The sequence below is a fragment of the Erithacus rubecula genome, assembly GCF_903797595.1.
Source record: "Erithacus rubecula genome assembly, chromosome: 3".
In the NCBI taxonomy this organism is placed as follows: Eukaryota; Metazoa; Chordata; class Aves; order Passeriformes; family Muscicapidae; genus Erithacus; species Erithacus rubecula.
The window spans coordinates 113,478,141-113,483,954 of record NC_136689.1 but is presented as its reverse complement, the minus strand read 5'-3'; positions in this window follow the sequence as shown (position 1 = coordinate 113,483,954).

Below are 5,814 nucleotides of genomic sequence, written 5' to 3'. Positions count from 1 at the left end.
ACAGTTTCTTGACTCTTTTTACCTTGTTATCATAGTCTTTACATATGGCCTTCTCAACCCTTCTGAATTATCACCTCTGAAAACACTTCAGCATTGCTTTAGCTTACAAGTATAGCAGCAATTTCATTACACCTAGGCATTTGAAAATTAATGTGCTATCTTTGTACTTTTCTAAATTGTTGTCTTAACTGCAGATTTCACAACTTTCCTTGGTGTTAGCAATACTAACTCCCTGACTCCTCACAGAATTTATGGTGCAGACATATGCAAAAAATAACTATGTATACTACCTTAAGTTTTTCAATCTCTATGAAGTAGTGGTATTAGTTTTCCTTGTCTGCTCCTACTAAAACTGATTTCTTTTCACCTTCCATGTATCTTGCAGAAAGTTTCTTGGTTTATCCCCTGGCACTTCTGAATTTGTCTCAATACCTTCTGCTGGTTTTTTTCCACATTCATCTGCAGTCATTTGAACTACTTCATACTTCCTAAATTCTTTATTTTACACTTTTACTATAGAGCTGATGATTTTCCAAGATTGGTCTCTTAGTGTAGTTCCCATTCTTCCTCTGTGTTATTGGAATAATCAATATTAATTTTTAACAGGAATTTATTTCCTTGCAGAATTTATTTTCTTTGTTTATCTGTACACCTCATCTTTCTCCACAACTATTAAGGGCTCCCTATTTGAAATTAACTACTTTTATATTACAGGGTCATGTGTGTCCTCTCCTTAAAGATCTTGAACTCTTTGCCACTGTCACTTTGCCTGCAGTCTCCACATTTGCAGTTAGTCCTCTTTGAATGATCAGAACCAAATTTAGAATGACCAATTCCCCAGATACCATTTTTTTTCTCCATAATTTGGATACAAAAGGATATGTAAAAGACACTTAGGAATTTCTGAACCACCAGAAGAACTGCTTGGCTTTTAAGAATGGTTACACACCTGAAGGCCACAAATTAACTCTGCCAGCTTCTCCTAAGGGAAGTCTAGCAGTCAGCTGCTACCATGGCATTGGTCCCTCAGGAATGCTGCCATAACCTGAATTGTTGAGCTAATGAATTTTTGAGCACCTGCACTTGATGATGGAGACCACAATGAAGATGAAATCAATATTGGAATATCCATGGTCTATCATAGCTCCATGAAATTTGCAAGGAGTCAAGATCATATAAAATTAGATATAAAATAATGGGATTTGTGTTGATAATATAGTAAATATGATACAGATTTTTGTACACTATTCAAACACTATAAAACAACCAATTTGCACTCCAGGGGCCAGCTGTAGGTGTGTATGCTTGGCATTCACTTCTACTTAGTGGTGAACATTTTCTTGTGTAGAAGTAGTGAGAAATTAAGGCTTGGATAACTAAAAAATAAACACCGCCAGGCTAATAAAGATCTGTGCCCCAGCCTCCTGTTTGGCACAGTTTGGTAGCAGGTCAGATAGCCTCAAAGTTTTTGAGGCATTAAGTAAAGTTTATAATGTCATGGTCTCATATGTTGGCATATTTACCTCAGGTTATCAGTACCTGAGGTACTTTTCTTAAGGACTTTGCATAACAGCTTCATTTTTCATGAATAATTACATCTTCACAGTCCTGTTTTCATTATTTTTCTTTCAGCATTAGAGACCCAAAGTACCACTTACCAGATGAAACACCACTTTTCTGTATTTTCTGTGACACATTGAAGATAGAAAATTTTACTTGTATCTGCTCTTCTAGAAGACAAAATAACTGAACACTGCAGTCATTCTCAAACTTTTTGTCCTAGTAGAGCTGGGGTTGTTGGGGTTGGTTAGCTTCAAGTAAAGACTAGCACATTATTAGATTTACTTTTTAGAATTGAAGAAACTATTAAAACACTATGGTTCTGTAAGCCACTCTTTTATTCTTCCCAGCCTCACCAATAGCCTGTTAGGACCTCAGACTGGGAACCACAGCTTAGATGGAAAGTGCAGATTTTCAAGGTAAGAGAAACACCTAGCTCCTGACTGAGCTACACATATCATGGAAAATCTCTTCTTAAACTTGCTAATTCTATAGCTGACTCTCATTAGTGGGGAGGATTAACCCTGGAAAGAAGATTGTGCTGATACCACTATAAATAGTGATGGTTCAGAAAGAATGGGTTGTCAGTGCAAGAAAATTGAAGAAAATACTGATTCTGCATTGCATAGAAAGGCAGGGTACTATTCCAAGTTAAACTATAATTTATATTCCTCTCCAGAACGCCTAGCTCTTTTCCAGGGTCTGATTTCTGCTGTCTGTTAATTCTTGATAATTTTTTACCTTCTTGACAAGAAGAATGGATATCAAACTCCTATGTATTATGCATCTAAGCATTTTTATATTCAAATCCAGATACTGTGTTCTGATTTTCCACTTTTGCTGTATAATTGGGTCATCAGGTTTTTCATTAAAATGCTTAACAGAACATTATAATTAAACTCCAAATCTATTACCTTTTGCCTGAGCATGTTTATAATGTTCTTCTTTAGTATCTTGGATGAAAACATTTCTTTAAATAAAAGATTAATAAAAAGAATAAGATACATTTTCTATAGTAATTCACTAAAATAATTTTTAAAAGCCATGAATACCATAAAATAAATTAAATTCATCCTGCTACATTTTGAGAAATATACATTAATCCAAAATGGCTATATTTGTACCACACTTTGAAATTGGTACCCATATATTATTCTCAGAGAATTCAAGTTTCTTTATCTAGTTTGGAGTTGACTGATCATTAGAATTAATCAGCAGTTTGCTATTTTAAATTTAAAAAATGGTTAGAATGCCATTGCAGGGTTTACATTATGGCTAGCAGATATTTTTGTTTCTTTACAGAGAGGATATTTTAGCTGCTGTAGGAAATGTAGGCTGTTAAAAGCCTTAATGAAAACCTCCAATTCTTAAAAAGGAGGAATACTTAATTAAACAGCGTTGAAATTCACTGACAAAGTCTGTCCTTCCCCACAAGAGGAATGTGTGGACACCTCAGTGGGATCCTGCCTGGCCCCCAGTGAGTTCCCTGGAGCTGTCCTCAGCCAGGTGCTGAAGCAGGCAGGAGCAGATGGCCAGGTGCACAATTATTTCAGCCTGGAATATAGAACAATAACCAGCCCTCGTAAGGAGATGGTTAAAGCCAAACTGATCTGGAGACTGTGGAACAACTTGTGGAAAACCAAATTTCCATCAGTGTGGATTCCCATCTAAAAAAACCAGAGGGTTTACCAGGTGACAAATTAAAAAACAAAATAATAGTACATTACACGCACCTCTCAAAAAACTTCAAGACCAAGCAAAAATCATCCAGGTCAGAAAAGGCATGTAACCATTCTATGAATCTCTGATTACTTTAGAAAAGCATGCATGTCCCATAATCATTTCTATGAATTTCAGCTGCTGCATTCTTACCTGTAAATACAGAGATGCATGTACATGCAAACATATGTACACATATATATATATGCTGTATGCATCTCTGTCCAGGCACAAGTAGGTGGGAAAGAGAGGAAAGATGCAAGAGAAAAACACAGAAAGGCTCTTCACTTTGAGTTGTTTGTTCTTGGTAGAATAGCCATAGAAATGAATGAGAGGTCCATAGTTTCAGCAAGATATAAAAATTGATTTTCAAATTTGTGGCAAAGAGCTGGGGCAATATTTTATAATCAGATTAAAAGACAGACACTTCATTGGCCCCAGAAGATTCTAAGGGAAGATGACATTCATTTAAGGCATTGCCTTAAAATGTGGATATTGAAATACCTACGAAAATCTAGAAGAACCAAGCAAAACCCTTTTTCACATTAAGTATGCAGTTATTGTTTTGTGTTATATGATATCTGAAATTCTACAACAACTTTTTGCTGAAAAACAAACCACTGTTTTTATGTATAAAACCAGAATTAAAAAATGTGATGCAATGAATTATTCATTTTATTTGACTTAAAGTAATCACTTTCCTCCCTGTGTTTATCCCCTGTGAGTAGTGTCCTATGCAGATGCAGTTTTGAAAAACTTAATATTGGGGGAAGAAACACCAGGCATTAACGAGTGAATTAGGCTCATTGTCACTTAGAAAAAAAATACTTTGGAATTTTAATCCCTGATGTTCTTGGTATCCTAGTTTCAAAGAGCATCTGTGAAGTACACAAAATGGATTGACCTTGAAAATAGGAAATAAAGATGGGTGAATTTTAGGCAATGGCATTGAATCCCTCTTGCTGTTGCAAGCCCAGCTGTAATTGGAAAGCTGGTCTGGGTCTTATAAACATTCAGTCAGAGAATTCTGATAAGCTTTCTTAATTTACTCAGATCAAACCTTTTTAAAAAACTACAAACCTCAGGACAATGGTCTAGTGAAAATGCATGTTGCTCAGCGCAGTGTTCTTGCCAACTTACATGCTAATTTACTTTTTCATTAATGTGTGAACGAAGAAGATAAAATAAAAAAGATTTGTCAAGCCAGAGAGTTTGTTGAAGGAGACTGGCTTTAATCACTCAAAGTTATCAGAACCAATGTCAGAACTATACAGAGCAGTTCTAGTCAGAATCAGAGCCAGAGTCAAAACAAAAGATGTTTTCTGGGCCTCAGAAACTGAGGCTATGCAGCAAAAATAGAATTCGTCACACTTAAAATGTGACCCTTTCACAGTATCTACTACCTGATGCCAAATCAAAATATAGGCTTAATTTATGCTGTTAGTGGATAATTTCATCTTCCAGTAGCATGATGCCATCATATAAACAATTTTTTTAAAATATAATTAAAAGGTTCTATATCAATGATGATAGAACCCTGAGTCTCCTCAAAGGCAAGTTGCTCATAAAGGATGACATATTCAAGCACAACCATCAAAATTGCAGCAATAGAAAATAGAAGTGTGGCAGCACAGTGCTTCTATAAAATTCCTATGTTATTTGTGACAAAACCATGTCTTAACTTTCTCTTACTCCCCTCCAAAGTTTGCTACTTTGCTGTAACACTCATGAGGAGAAGGGTGACAATCCATTCCTGCATTCAGTGTTTGTCACTGTGCACTGCAGTGTCCACTCCACAAAGCTACAATAGCATTTTCAAATCAAACTGTCCTTAGGCAGAAGCATTAACTACATACTTTGTTTGTTGCCTTTTATCTTAGATTCCCACTTTTTCGTGCTCTGCAGCAGTCTGGGAAGCACCAGTTCAGCCATCATCTTTATTATGTACTTTTATTTATTAATCACATTCATGATGTGCTCGAGCTACATTCCAATCAAAACTGTGAGCTTGTCCAGAAGATGCAGCAGTCATGTCATTTTTGTATCAGCAGCTTCTCTTTTATTCCAATACCTCTCTGACCTTCAGCAATAGTGTCATGTGCCTCTATAATGGTTCTCATTGCCTCCTTTCTCAAGCACCACAGTTCCCTAGAGACTATCTGCATGGGAAGATAACTTAAGGAGCCTCTAGGGGTCTGCTTTCTGTTTGCTTCCATACTGGCTAAAAACCCAGCAAAAATCTCATTTCTTCAAATCCATTTTTTTTCTTTCTTTTATTTTTTTTTTTTTTTTTTTAATTTAAAAGCACAGAGCAACAGAGCCTCTGCTTTAAGTTTCTCAGCAAAGCTACTGCCTAATTACTGCCTGCTGAGTAGCTCAGTTAAACACAATCAGTCAGAAAGCCTTAAAGATACAATATCCTTTTTCATGAACTGTCTGCTTGTCAATTTGAAGTCGCCCTCCTGCTTTAAATCAACCAACCACAGAGCTGTTGTGAACAGCAACTGATTTTCCATGCAGTGCTGCAAAACAAAA